The 15,732-nt window shown below is 33.5% G+C and overlaps 1 protein-coding gene across 1 annotated transcript in view; it reads left to right on the forward strand.

The window, feature by feature from the left end:
• Nucleotides 1-347: 347 nt before the first annotated feature.
• The window catches only part of Tenm1 (teneurin transmembrane protein 1), a 621,649-nt gene continuing 606,264 nt past the window's right edge, over nt 348-15,732 (forward strand). Inside the window, exon 1 of the mRNA XM_013018086.1 lies at nt 348-418. The gene's annotated coding sequence lies outside the window, so the exon portion shown is untranslated. The remainder of the gene's footprint in view (nt 419-15,732) is intronic.

A 15,732-nucleotide genomic window follows, 5' to 3' on the forward strand; every position in this document is an offset into this window, starting at 1 on the left:
TTTCCCTGAGCTTTGAAGAACTGTAGTTTTGAGCAAGGGAGTTACTAGGTGGAAAAAAGGGACAGGACTCAGTGTTTTGGTAGCAGGCTAGCCTAGTATTCCTAAGGCCTGGAGTTTGATTCTCCTAGGCCCGCAGGCAAACAAGGCAGAAAAACAAGGGCATAGTACCTGGGACTGGAATAAAGGTTGGGTTTTTTTTTAAGGAACAATGCTAAAATACTAAAAGAGACTACAGAGACACAGCAGATCTATCTGCAAAGCAATTGTGATGTTAAATGATTAAATCTCTTAGATTTTAAAAAGTTTTAATTCCAAGATTAATTAACTAACAATATTGATCCCAGATTCAAGGAAGGAGCATTGAACATGAATGTCAGGTCTTAGCAACATTACCTGCTCATATTTGAATGATATGGAGGTAAGAATCTATGTTTCCTATCATTATTACATAAAAGCTTCAGATTCTAAATTTAGAAATTTAGTCAGTCATAAGAATCAGTGCATTATATGAAGCTTACTTCTCTCTTCCTCTCCCACTCTTCTTTTTTCTCTTCTTGCTCTGTTTCTGTCTTTTGTCCCTGTCCCTTCTGCAGGGCACACACACACACACACACACACACACACACACACACACACACACACTCTCATAAATATGATGATCCTCAAGATCAGAGCTGGCATAAATTTATATATATCCTCCCTTGTGGGATATGTTCTTCCTGGGCATTGTATTAGGAAGTAAAACCAAAGTCTGTTGCATGCTGTTTCTAGGAAATGTATGCTGGGTTTCTCAGGATAGAAACCAAAAGCATAGTATAAGTTTATCTAAGGATGGTCTTGTACAAAATTGCTGCAAAAGGGTAGAACTTACTCTTGCATTTTCCCTCTTTAACTTAGTATGCTTCTCCAGAGTCTGGCATTTTGATACATACCTGTAACTCAAGCTACTAATGTGGTACATATCAGGAGGATTACAGTTCAAGATCAGCCTGGATAGAGTTGGTGAGACCCAATCTAACCTAAAAAATGGGTTTGGTAGTTTGTATCTGTAATTTCATCCATACCCAAGAATAGTCAGCAGAATCATGATCTAGGTAGGCTCCTGACAAAATTGTAAGAACCCTATGGAAAATGTTGTGGCTGTGTTGTAGAGTACCTGCCTAGAAAATGCTTTGTTCAAAATTCAGTGCTGTTACTAATTCCCTTCTTTCCAATATGGCAAATTTAACAGATTAAATTCAAACTTTTCAGTTCAGTAATTGCACTCACAATCACAGTCTTAATTTTTCTAGACTTATCAATTACTTTCTTTTATTCCTCTTTCTCTTTTTTATTGTCAAGATGATGTACAGAGGGTTTACAGTTACATAAGTAAGGTAAAAAGGTCATTTCTTGTTGAACTTCTTACCTCCTCCCTCATTTTTCTCCTCCTTTCCTACCCCCTCAATTTTCCCCAAGTTGTACAGATCATTTCCAACATACAGTCTTATGAGTATCGCTGTTGCATTGGTTCCTCCCTTGTTCTTTGTCTCGCCATTCTGTTGTTCCCCTTCCCTTTCCTAATTCAGAAAAATGTATATACAATACCAGAGTACCAACATCAAATAGGATGACAACAGGGGATAAAATGCTCTTCAAACTCTTTAAGGAAATTGAAAGTAAAAGTTCACTACCAAACTCAATCTGTGAAACCAGTATAACCCTCCAAAACCTGACATAGACTCATCAGAGAAAGAGAACTAAAGACCCATTTCTTTGATGAACATTGATGCAAAACTTCTCAACAAAATTCTGGCAAATCGACTTCAACAATTCATCAAAAAAATCATACACTATGATCAAACAGGATTCAATGCAGGGATGCAAAGCTGGTTCAGTATATGCAAGTCAATTAATGCAATTCATCACATCAATAGGAGCAAGGACAAGAACCACATGGTAATCTCAATAGATGCAGAAAAAGCATTTGACAAGTTCCAACACCCCTTTATGATGAAGGCTCTGGAGAAATTAGGAATCCACGGATTCCTCAATATAATAAAGGCTGTGTATGACAAACCTAATGGCGAAAAGCTAAAGCCATTTCCTCTAAATTCAGGAACGAGACAATGATGTCCGCTCTCTACACTCCTCTTCAACATAGTATTAGAATGCTAGATGGGGCAATGAGACAAGATGCTAACTTACATGGGATCCAAATAGAGAAAGATGAAGTAAAACTATCCATCTTTGTAGATGACATGATCTTATTGCTTTCTTATACTATGAAGAATAGTACAAAATTATTCATTATTTTGTTAATAGTACCAACAGGCTTCCAACACCCTGCATTTGCTTATATTACTTCCAATGCCTAGAAATTCATGGTAGTTCTACCATCATTGCTTCTTGAAATGATCTACTCTGCAAAGCCATATCACAGCTCCTCCCATTTACTGTGGGATAGAGAACAAGTTACTTTATCTTCTCTAAACCTCAAGCATCTTATATATGAACTAGAAACAATATATGCTTTCTTGGTATAGGGAACTATTAGGTAACAAATGAATGAATTAGGTAACAAATGAAAAGCAAATAGCACTGTGGCTAGCACATATGGGAAAGCTCAATGTACTGTAATTATGTATAGGTTTATGTCTTCTTTGTTCTAGATCTTCCATGAAAACCCTTCTTGATACTTTTTTTATGTTTTTGTTCTATTTCAACACTTAAATACTTTAATTGTTACTCTGAAAATACTGCTAGAATTTATCATTTTAATGCTTTTCTCTACCAGGCACTATATGAAGCACTAGGTGCACATGATCATTGTATCAAGCCCTTACCAATTCTCTGAAGAAGGTACTAATAGTTGGTCCATTTTACAGATCAGAAATCTGACAATATTTTCTGCCACATTCCCATTCTTTCCAGATTCTTAATTCTTCTCCATATTTACAAGTAAAGCCAAAATTTAATTTATTCTTGTCTATATTCTTAGTGACTAGCACAGTGACTGCCATATTTTAGATTCTCAAGGGATTTAGTGGTTGACTGAATCAATGCTGTTCCCTTGCTGCTCAAAGCCACCAACCACCTAGGTAAGCATGAACATTAGAGCTCATCAGTAGGTTTTTCCACATTAAATTTTATATTTTGCACATTAGATACCCTCAGGGCCCGATTTCTTCTGGACAATTGATAAATTAATCCTGATAGGATGATAGCAGTACATAATTACTGTGAGTATGTTAATGTGTCACCCCTCCTACATAACTTATTTGCATTTTAATGGAGCAATTCTGGAGATAATCCCTTAAGGCAAAGGAATGTATCTTGAGGGTGAGAAAGCCAGTGTCAGTGCCAAGCTGCAGTTGTGGGGGTGGGAAGAGAAGGTGATGAAACGCAGGTCTCAGAAGTGACAACACTTATGTATTGTGCCAGCTTTCATGAATAATTTTTATAAGGCAAAATTGGATCTATTGTCATCTCTTCTTAGTTTTTTATTAGATTTGGTGATTCTCTAGAGCACAATCTGAAGCCCTTTTGGGCAAAGACAAATAGCTAGACCTAATAAGAGGCATAGTACTATGAAATTAGATTAATTAACTAGGATTTGAATTAAAGTTGTTTTTGAGATAAAATTTTGACAAAAATGTATTTTTGTGAAGAATTTCTACAAAGAGACCGCATTGGTCACACTGACTATAACTTTTCTTAAAGCTAGCAAGGGGCACAAATGATGAGACATCTCAGAAAAGGAAGAAAAATATCTAATTTTAGATGCTTTTCTCATCTAGGCCTCAATTTAACTCATCACAGTATATTCTGTTTTGGTCAATTATTTGTTTAAGTGATCTCTAAAACATGTATCAACGGAGTCTTTTAAATGTTTAAATTCAACTTTCCCAGATGTATACATATAATCAGCTTTTACACAATGATATATTTTAGGACAAAAAAGATATTTTCAGATACGAAATGGTGTAACTGATCACAGAGAATTAATGCAAAAGTTGCCAAATGGCATATATTTATTACTGACTTAATGTGAATGTTTGAGATGATTTCTCAACAAATGTTTGATGAACAAAAACTACCAGAAATGATGAAAGGTCCAGTAGAAATGAAATGTTATTAGCAAATATATATATTTTATACATTCATCAGATTTAGGATTTTTTATTTTATTTCTTACAAAAGATATCTCTTATCAACTGTTTTAATCTGTTTATTCTTACATCAGTAACAGACTCATTTGATAGCATTTTGTAATAAGTCTTGAAACCAGGTAGCATTATTGTTCTTTTCTAAGATTATAATTGTTACTCTGAATCATTTTACACCTAAATTTCAAAATCATCTTGGTAATTTCTAGGAAAAAAGTCTGTAATTATTGGGTTGGAGATATGGGGAGAGATGACTTCTTAATGTTGAATTTTTCAATCATGGTCAGTAGTGTATTTATTCATTTAATTAGATATCAATTAGTTTCTCAGTAATATTTTATAATCTCAGCAGACGTCTTAGACATATTTATTTTTTCCCTCAATTTTGACACTACTCTATAATTAGCATTTTACTTTGTGTTGGAGTTTCTCATTAATGGTATGTACCAATACAACAGATTTTCATGTCTTGACTATCAATCTTTCAGGGCTCATAATCTCTCTTGATTGTGAGACTGGTATTCCATCCAGACCTTCAGATTATATGTTGATAGTAATGCAGTTTATTCCCTTTAAGTATATATTCCTTTTAATTTTTTTTGCTTCCCCTATTCTATTACCTAGAATGCAACATCCTTTCCCTCTTTCTGATCTTTAGGAGAATGATGTAGTCTTTCAGTTTGAAGTATGAAATTACAGATAAGTTTTTATTTTTTTTTTACAGATAAGTTTTTAATAAATGCCCTTTACAGGTTGAGGAAGTTCTTTTTATTCCTACTGTGTGGACAAATTAAAAACAAATCCTGAGTAGGTATTAAATTTTGCCACATGTTTTCTTGCACGTATCAAAATGATCAGAATTATTCTGTTTGATCTGCTCCATAGTGTGAATTACGTTTTGAATGTTACAACTACTTGGAATCTGTCATAATTTCTGTTTGATTGTGATATATTATCTTTCATATCATGTGTTAGGACATTTGATAATAACTCCATTCATGACTTTGTGTCTATGCTTATGACAGATACTATTCTATAATTTTTGTTGTATTATCCTAGTCAGATAGAGTTTACTAGCCCAGTGAACTGAGTTGCAAGCATTTCTTTCTTATCTCTTTCTGGAATAGTTTATGTAAATTTGGTATAATTTATTTTTTAAATATTGAATAAATTTATCAGTTTGAGCTGGGTGCTATTGACTCGTTTGTAAGTAACCATAGCTACTCAGGAGGCTGAGATCTGAGCATCACAGTTCCCAACAAACTTGAGCAGGAAAGTCCGTCAGACTTCTATCTCCAATTAACTACCAGAAAATTGGAAATGGAGCTGTGGCTCAAAATCATAAAGCTCTAGCCTTGAGGAAAAAAACTCAGTGACAGTTCCAGGCCTTGAGTTCAAGCCCAATAACCACCAAAAAGAGCCCAAATATCAACATTGAAAATTATAGATTTGATGTCTTTAATAGATACAAAAGTAATAAGATTTAATATTTCTTTCTATGTCAGTTTTGTCAACTCTTTCTTTTTAGAATGAGCATGTATTTTCTTTTTGTAAATTCATTCTGGCATTTTCATTCATACACATGATATAACTCCATCAAACTCATTCCCCATCTCTCATCTCTCTCCATCTTCCCTCTTCTCCTTCTTTAAAGAATTTCAACTGATTCATTGGTCTATTTTCATTTGACCTTATTTATACTAATTTTTTCTTCCCTTTCCTCTCTCATATCCACCCCAAAACAGAGCCTTGCTTACTTTCCTGTCATTTATTTATTATTTTTATATTAATCATACAAATATTAATAATACAAATAATATTTGTTATTATTTTGTTTTTATATTAATCATGGTAAACAACACATACATATATTGTTTAGTCAGATTAATATCATTGTTCTCTCTCCCTGTCCTCCCTACTCTACTATTATTGTTAAATAGTGTTCAGAACGTTTCCTTATTCTATCTTGTTTTATTAGTATATGTTAACTGTACAAGGAGGGTTTTATTGAAGCATTTCTATGCATACCCTGTCAGCTTTATGTTTAATTTATTATAAAGTTGTTTCTAAATGCCTAAAAATGTACAATGATGCCTCCACCTTAATTAGTGATATTTCATCCTCTTCAATAGTTATTAGTACTTGGTCAGTCCTGAATACTGTATAATTATTAAGACCCTCATTTTATATTTCATAGATTGTGTTTCTTAATCTCCAGACACATAATTTCTCTTTCACCAACTTTTTAAATTGTACCAAAAAATCATTTTCTCTCTATAAGTGGCTACTTTTCATTTGGTGGTATTGGAGTTTAAACTTGGGCCTCATATTTAGTAGGCAGGCACTTTATCACTAAACTACACCTCTTCCCTCAAAAGGCTACTATTTTATTTCAAGGTTTTTTTTTTCTTTACTAATAAGGATGAATTAATTACCTTGAATCCAGCAAATTGGACATCAGAAATTACTATCACATTTGAAATTTAATAGTATTCAATGGTTCATTCTGGTGCTTTGCTGCACAGTAGAATGACTATAATTAATAATTTGTTGTGTATTTCAAAATAAGTACCACAGAGAATCTTGAATGTTTTATAACAAAGAAAGGACAAATGTTTCAAGTAAAAAAATACGTTAACTATTCTGATTTCATTATTACAAAATGTATACATATATTGCAATATATTTTACTATTATAAAATCTATATAACTTTGTTAATTAAAAATAAAATGCAGCTACAAAATTAATATAGTTTTAATAATAAACAGTGCAGCAGTTTAGTTTATCTGAAGAACCACCAAGAATTTGGTATTAATATAAATGCTTGATTTAATATTTCAGAGTTCATGGTTCAGATGCAGTTTCTTTTTTTTTATTGTGAAAATACCATATAGAGAGGTTACAATTACATGGACAAGATAAAGTACATTTCTTATCAAGCATTGTTGCCTCCTCCTTTGTTTCCCCTTCCCATCCCTTCCCATCTCCCCTCCCCACCAAAGTTGTAAAGTTCGTTTTTCGACAAAACTACTTGTTCATCTCATAGGGATACAGGTGGACCCATTGCAACAATGAGATGTACAGATGTAGTTTCTTATAATTCTGAATCATAACACATAAAAAAGGAAGAAAGTTTGTTTGAGAATAGTCCCAGAATGCATTTCTTTCTTTCTTTTTAATCAAGTTTTTAATGCTTCACAAAATACATTCCTTTCTTAAATTCTCTTTTCTTAATTCAATTTTTTTGTCATGGTGATGTGCAGAGGGGTTACATTACATTTCCAAGACGAATATATCTTAGTACTAGACTGCTTGCTTAGTATGTGCAGGACCTTAGGTTCCATTCGTGCTACTAAAACAACAAAAAATGAATTAAATGAAAGGATTTTGTAATGACACACAGGTACATGCATGATGCATATGTCATCCATAGTTCTGTTATCTTCCCTGCTGTCATTTTAATGTATTTTCATTGGGTCTTTTCTTATATGTTTCTGTTTGATTCTTTAATGTACAAATTGGTTTTGAATTAGTTGTAACCTATAGGGTACATTTGTTTTTCTTTATTTAAAATTGAATTAAACCATATTTTCAAATTGCTACACAGATTTTTAACTGGGGAGACAGTCTTAGGGTCACTTTCAACTTTTTATTAATGGCTAATTGGAGGTAAGAGTCTCAGGGATTTTCCTGCCCCAGCTACCCCAATTGTGATACTAAGATCTCAGCCTCCTGTATAGCTAGGATTATAGGTGTGAGCTACCAAGGCCTGTCTTACTTTCTAAAAATCTTTATTTGACTGTAAGTGATGTCACAACATTCAATGAAGGGATTATAGTAATATCTACTTAAGTATCTTACAGAGCTTACTACTTTGACCCAGTGAATTCTCCCAGTTTGTCAATTCTATGTTGATATATCTACATGCATGTAACATCCCAATATAGACTGTATTCCTTAATTAAAAGAAACTCACAGGAGTGGAATTATAATCCAAGATTAAAGAGGAAAGTCTCATATGATTTTGATATATAGCTGAATATGCACTTCACTATCAGAGACAGTCTGCTCAGTGTTCAAAGTGATGATTAGCATTATTTGTGTGAGATGTTAAATTAGGAATAATGAAGATGAAATGCTTGTGAGCTAAAGATCGTATCGTAACAGAAACAGGAAACTTTAATTTTTTTGTGGGGCCTGAACTCTGGGCCTGGTTGCTGTCCCTCAGCTCTTCAATGCACAGTTAGCACTCTACCACTTGAGCCACAGCACCAGTTCTGGCTTTTTTCTGCTTATGTGGTACTGAGGAATTGAACCCAGGGCCTCATACATGAAAAGCAAGCATTCTCCCACTAAGCCACCTTCCCAGCCCCAGAAACAGGAAAACTTTAAGTTCCCAGAAGTTTGGATTTTAAGGAATCTAGGACAAAGAGCAGGATGTGGTAAAGGAATGGTAGATCAGGAATTGTGCAATTGTTCAGTTCATTCTAGTGAAGAATGAAATGTTCTAGAGCACCTCAAGAAATCTTATTTTTTTCTCACTGGTTCCAAAGCTTGAATTCAGTCTCAAGCTTGCTCAGCAGGTATTCTACCACTTGAGTCATAGACTTTTCAGCCCAGGTTGGCTTAGAACCATGAATTTCTGAATCACAGCCTTTTGATTAGCTAGAATTAGAAGTATAGCCACCAGCACCTGGATAAAAATTCCTACTTCTGAGAGATCTGAGATATGACCACTTTCAAAGTTCATATTCTTCAGAAAAGTTAGTTTAAGTCTGTTATGATAACAAATCAAAGCTGCAAACAAATCAATTGCTTCTTAGGTTGTAGGACATTGTATTGTCTTATATTCACAGGGAACCATACCTAGTATCACGTAAGAATATATCAAAGAGGGTGAAGTATGAGTTAAGTCTTCATCTTCTCAAGAGAAAAGTTAAGTACTGTATAAAAGTGAAAAGTCCATTTTATTTTTTTAATAAGAAGAAAAGGTTATCCTGGCCATCATTTTCAGAATGATCACTGAAACAGTTCAAATATATATTGTGATACTATTGTGCCTTCCCTGCCCAAGGAAAATGCATAACTTAATATTTCATTTTGGCTAACAGGAAGTTCTTTGCCTAAAGGAAACAGTGTATAGGAAATACTTCCTTATATAAGACATGTCTGATTTTGAATGGCGATCTCAACAGTATTATTATTTCAAATTAATAAATAGTGGCACCTCTCCTTATATTATCTTGTATGTTGACTGATACTCTATTCTTCCTAACTTATGTCCAGACTGTTAGAGATTGCAAACTTTAACAATCAAATTACCCTCCCCCTGCATCCTTTTAACTAACACCGTAGCTCAAAACATTTGATGCATCCCATTTACATTTTTATTACTTTATAAAAAAATGTTTGAATTGTGATCTTGTGTAGAAATATCTGGGCTACTGAATTGTCAACATCATTATACTACTTCCCAAATATTAGTTACATTGTACATGGACCATGCAATTGTTTTTAGGATTTCCCTTTAAACGCTAAACTTTTTAATGCCTTAAAATTAAAGGCAACCAATTAGTGTTTTTAATATTTGGTTATTAGGCACAGCTAGAGGTCGAAGATACATTTTATATCAAACATGGACAACTTTGCCAATATATAGCTGACTCTAATTTCATTTTTTGTGACAAGTAGTTTATAAATGACTCACAGATCACCTCACATTTGTCAATCAATGTGCATTCTAATATCAAGACATTTCAACAATATAAATGACTACTTATTGTTAAACATAGTAGATGTCACCCATGTATTAGTCACACTTTCCCAGGAGTAAGTGCCTTAATGTAACACTACATCAAATTAAGTTTTAGTGGGCCTAAAGGGTGATTTAAAGATATATGCTTTGATAGTAGCCTTTATGTAAGTTGAGTATGATTGAAGAACTGTGTGTCATATTTAATCAAATAATATACTTTGCACTATCTCTGAGGAATCAAAGTTTAATAAACTATATTTAAATTTAGAACTATAATTAAGGAGAGTCTTAGTGGTACATACTTGTAATCCAGTTATTGGGAAGCAGAAATCAGAAGACCTCAGTTCAAGCTGAGCCCAGGAAAAACATCACAAAGACCTTATCTCAACAAATCAGCTAGATATGGTGGTGTTTTCCTGTAATACCAACTGTGGAGAGAAATAAGGTGATCACTGTAAAGTAATTATTGAAAGAAGAGAATGGTATGTAGCTCAAGTGTTAGAGCACCTGTCTAGCAAGCATGAGCTTCCTTGTTCAAATCCCAGCACTGTCAAACCACTTATATGCTATACTTTAGTTCATCTTTAGCAATATCTATTATAGTATGAAGTGAATTCTCAATCAGTTTTCTTGATGACTCAATGCCAGAATAAACGAATGTTGACTATATTATAAATGCTTTGTTGAAGAAAAGGTAAAAATCATGTACTATGGGTATTTTGCCCTTTGATATTTGACTAAACATCCAAGAACACTCAGTGAACAAGTAAGTTCTAGAAATACCCATGACTTCAGCAACTTGAAGCCTGGAGCATTTCAAGTCCTTCTACAAAACTGGAAGAGGGGAAAGGAGCCATAGCTTTGCATCAATGAATCCTAATAGAGGAACTTTAAGACATCAATACTAAAATTTCTAACAAATTTCAAAATTTTAAACTATTTAGCAGTATTAATTCATATGTTCAAGTTAAAAATGATATAATAGATTTACTCTGAGAGTGTGAAAGAGAAAACAATCATTGTTAGTTTCTATGTAGTGGAGGAGCTCATTTCTCCTCAGTATTAAATCAGCAGAAGACATCAGGCCAATCCTGTCTATGCCCTAAAGATGGAAGAACCAAACTTGTAAGAATCCAGCCCCATAAAATCCATGGATTCAAAAATACCTGAACATTGGGAACATACAGTAGTATAGTCTGTAGCCACAAGGTGTCTTCTTTAATTGTCTACAGTGGGACCTAAAGTTTCAAAAGCAAAAAATAATGCTTTTAGTCAAAAATACTTAAATTCCAGATGACCTCTATAAAAAGCAACTTCTTCTAGGAGGAGAATTTAGTTACAATTAGTCATTAATCTCTTTAAACAAGTTGTTGACAGGTAGACTTCTAGAAAACTTGTGAAAAAAACTTCTAGAAAACTTGTGAAAGGCTGTAGGCATATCAAGTAATACTTGATGAAGGAGAGAATAGATGTGGAGGAAGGATGAAGTGAAGATATTATTTTAGAATCTTTTGTCCAGTTAGGGACCAGCAAATAGCTACTGGGATTCTGAACAAAATAAGGGAAAATATCTCCTGTTTATGGGTTTTCATATTTGTGTATATAAGTACTGACATGTATGTTTAAGAAAGGAAGATTGAAAAAGTAAGAGAGACAGGCAGATGGAGACAGGGAAAGACAAAGAGTGACAAAGTAGTAAGTCCAGAAAAAACTTTACAACCGGTTATTGATTATAACTTACAAGACTTGGTAAATTATTATGGAAGAACATTTTTGTTATTTAATTTTTAATTTATTTATTGTTATTGCAAAGGTAATATACAGAGGATTTATGGTTACATAAGTCAATACAGAATACATTTCTTTTTGAACAGTGTCACCCCTTTCCTCGCTCTCTCCCACTTTTTCCCTCCCATCCTCACCCACAAGTTGTACAGTCATTTTCAACATAGTGTCTAGTAAGTATCATTACTGCATTTGTTCACCTTTTGTCCCACCATTTCTGTACCTCCTCTTACCCTCCTCATGTTAATGATATAAATGAATGATGAAAGAATATGATAACCAAACAGGAACAATTCCTAGAGTTCATTTTGATAAATACTGTTTTGTATGAACATATCCATGTAGCTATTGAGCCTTTGTGATCCTCTTCTAAGCATATCCTCCTTTGGTCTCCTGTGTGAATGTCTAGAGTCCTGTATAATTTATCATGTCCCAGTGTATTTTTTTCTTTTACCATCCAGTGTGTTCACTTGTAGATATATAGGCATATACCAGTTACCACAAATGAAGGAAACAGTGTGACCTGTGTTTTTCTGGGTCTGGCTTGCTTTACTTACTATAAATTTTCATTTCTTTACAAATGGTACATTTCTGATGGAAGAATAGAAATACATTATACATATATGTATATATATATCATATTTTATTGATCCATTTATCCACTGAGAGTCATCTGGGTTGATCCCATATCTTAGCTATGGTAAACAATGCTTCAATGAATATGGTTTTGCTGGTAGATTTAGAGTGACCTTGTTTATAGTCTATTAGATAAATGCCCAAGAGTGGAATTGCTGGGTCATAGGGAAATTCTATGTTTAGTCTTTTGAGGAAAAATCTCTTCCTTTCCTTGATATTGTCTATATTTTCTGCAAATCTTTTTAACTGCTTTGATACATATCCTTTAGTCAAACTTTTGTTCCATTTTAACCAATCTAATTTAGAGATAGTCTATTATATGTTGCTCAAATTTAGGTTATTGACTTGCTCAGTCAAGTCAATTTATTCATGATTCACAGATTGTGTCTATATATGTGCATTTCAGGAACTCTTTCTTGCTTATGCATCTTATAGAGTTAATGCTAATTAGCTTCCACAAGCTTCTGTTTTCTTACCAATAACAAGATTGTTGATATTAATGACAACAATAGGAGCCAAGAATGAGAAAATTAGGGTTTATTTTATATACTACACTCCACTATAAACTTCATGAACATTACTTTAAAATAGCATACATTGTTCGTTTTTACATTAGATAGCTTTTACCATTACAAAAGAGAATAAAAAGCAGACAATAAAATATAACCCTTAGTGATTCCATCTAATAATCAAAATAGGAATTCCATGTTCAAACCACCATTAATACTTTGGTGGTACATATACTTACAGGCAATTTTCCTACAAATTATGAGTGGTACATGCTTTTGTTAAATGCCACATACATATTATGAGGAAGATACTGTTCATTTATATATGAATGATATAGATGAGGATACATGATGTTAAGTTTAAGGAGTCATTAATAGAGCCCAGTACTCTCTCCAAACCCAAAGATTTCTCTTAATGGCTATATCACATTACTCTGCAACAGAAAAATTTAAGGACTCATAATCCTCCTTTAGCTAGTAAATCTCTAAAGCTAAAGCAAACACCATACAAGCAAGCTTCCCAGTGAAGAGCTTTGACATTTAAGGACCAGCTCTACTAAATGAAAAAGATTTGACCACACCAATGAAGGACCAATTATTTGAACTGATAGTTATATTGCAGGAAAAATGATCTGTCTTCACACAATTCACCATCCTCTTAAATATGAAGTCTTCCTTCAAATATGGAAATTTCCCTGAGAGGTATCAAAGATTCTTGTAGCACCAGAGTAAAAATTATATGTTCTTAACAATCTACAGAAACATCCCTTTCAAAATGAACCTGGTGTACTGCTCTCAAGAAGCATTCTTACTTGGTCCTTATGAAGTTCACTGACTTTAAACTACTAGATTTTCTTACCTTAACTAGGATCTATTGAAGAATTGTGTTATAAGCTTTTAGGACAAAAGGGGCAAAGATATCATTCTGAAAAAGAAAACTAATTGCTTTTATCATATATATTTTTATTTTCCTGGGTTGTTTTCATTCCCTGAAGTTAAAATAAGATGGAAGAAATGATGTTTCTAGCTAGAAATAAATCTAGGACTTATTTGGATTTAACTGGAAATATAGAGAATTCAGATGACAATTATAGTCTTCCATGCAGTGAGTAAACAGGATAGTTTGTACCCACAAATGGGTCAAACATATTGCATTCTGTATTCCATCAAGTCATGCCAAGTCTATGTTCTCATGGGTTTAGGTTTCAAAAGAAAGGGCTTGGAGGTTGTGCATTTCCTGGCATGGGGTATACCTCTTAGTGAAATGAAAGACATTTTGCAGACAAAAAGCTGGCATGAAACATACCTTTGATTTCACCAGCAAGCATGCCATATGTCACAAAATTCTACTGCTTCCTCCTTGTTATTTCATCTGAGTGCTTCTTTCCTGCACATGGCTCACGGGTGCAGTTAAGTAAAACAGATAGTACAGTTAATTGATGCAAGTGACTTGAATTCAGCTGGGTGTAAGTTAGTTACATTATAAATGAATAGTTTGTCGAGTTCAATAGTTTTCATAGGAAGTAATATAATGTAATGAAAAGAATACCAATGAGTTGTGAAACCTACGTGTTTGTCCTAGTTTGGATGCCATCTTGCTAAATGACCTTTGATAACTATCTGAGCATCTATGTTTAGGAGAAGTAATAATGTCCTCCTAAACTGTCATGCCAGAGAGATGTCAGGATGTAAATAAGAGTACTACTCATGAATATTAGAAGTTTGAAAAAGTCTAACGTGTTTTGTAATATGTATGATGCTACTAATCTATATCTCTTATCAGACACAAATGCATATGAACATATCAAGAAAGGACAGAAAGGAAAACATAATTACACTGTTGTGGAAGAAACTTGATGAATTAAATATAAAAATACAAAGTCTTTAAAGAAAGTAAAAACCATTCATAATCACATACAAAATGGACAATTGCCATTAATCTTTTGACACTTCTTTTCATCTTTTAATTAATTTAAATAGTTGATAATACATTTCTGTGTATAAGTGGTACTGTTTTCTGAAGACAAATTAATTTGAGTTCACCACAGAAAATTCAGTTAAAACTTAGTACCTTCATCACATGTAACCAGCATTAGTTAATTTTTATTAATTTCAATTTTTATTTTTCATTTAAAATTGTATTTTAGTATTTTCCAACATCATTAACAATTCTCCAAAACTATTTTCATGTTTGAAGTAAGGCACATGATTAAATAGACTGAACACCTGATTTTCTTTCTTTCTTTCTTTTTGTTTTTTGGTCATTGTGGGGCCTGTAGTCTGGGCCTAGGTGCTGTACCTGAGCTCTTCAGCTCAAGGCTAGCACTCTCCCACTTGAGCCACAGCACAGGGCCACTTCCGACTTTTTCTGCTTATATGGTGCTGAGGAATCGAACCCAGGGCCTCATGCATGCAAGGCAAGCACTCTACCACTGAGCCACCTTCCCAGCCCTGAATACCTGATTTTTGACTGTGGGGTACTCTCACTTCCTCCCCTACTTCTCAATTGCTTCCCTTTTCTCCATGGATTTTTGAAGTAAACCCCAAATGTCATATCCCTTCAGCCATTAATATTGATTATATCATTACAAGATATAAAAAGCCTTCTAACCTTACTTACAGTACCCTATTGCACTTTAAAAATTAACATGAAGGTTTAATGCTATCAGATACTGGGCACATTTTGTGATTTCCCAGACTATCTTATGTTCGCAATATTTTCATTTTTCCAAATGTGAGTCCAAATCAAATACAGATATTTCACTTAAATTTCTATGTCTCTTTTATTTTTTCATTTAACCATACTTGGTGAAAAGCTACAATTTGTAGATTTTCTAAATTCTAGATTATACCGTTTGTATACCCATTGCATTATTTGATTACAATAGTTTCTGTAAT

This window comes from Dipodomys ordii, unplaced genomic scaffold (assembly GCF_000151885.1).
Source record: "Dipodomys ordii isolate 6190 unplaced genomic scaffold, Dord_2.0 Scaffold38, whole genome shotgun sequence".
Lineage (NCBI taxonomy): Eukaryota > Metazoa > Chordata > Mammalia > Rodentia > Heteromyidae > Dipodomys > Dipodomys ordii.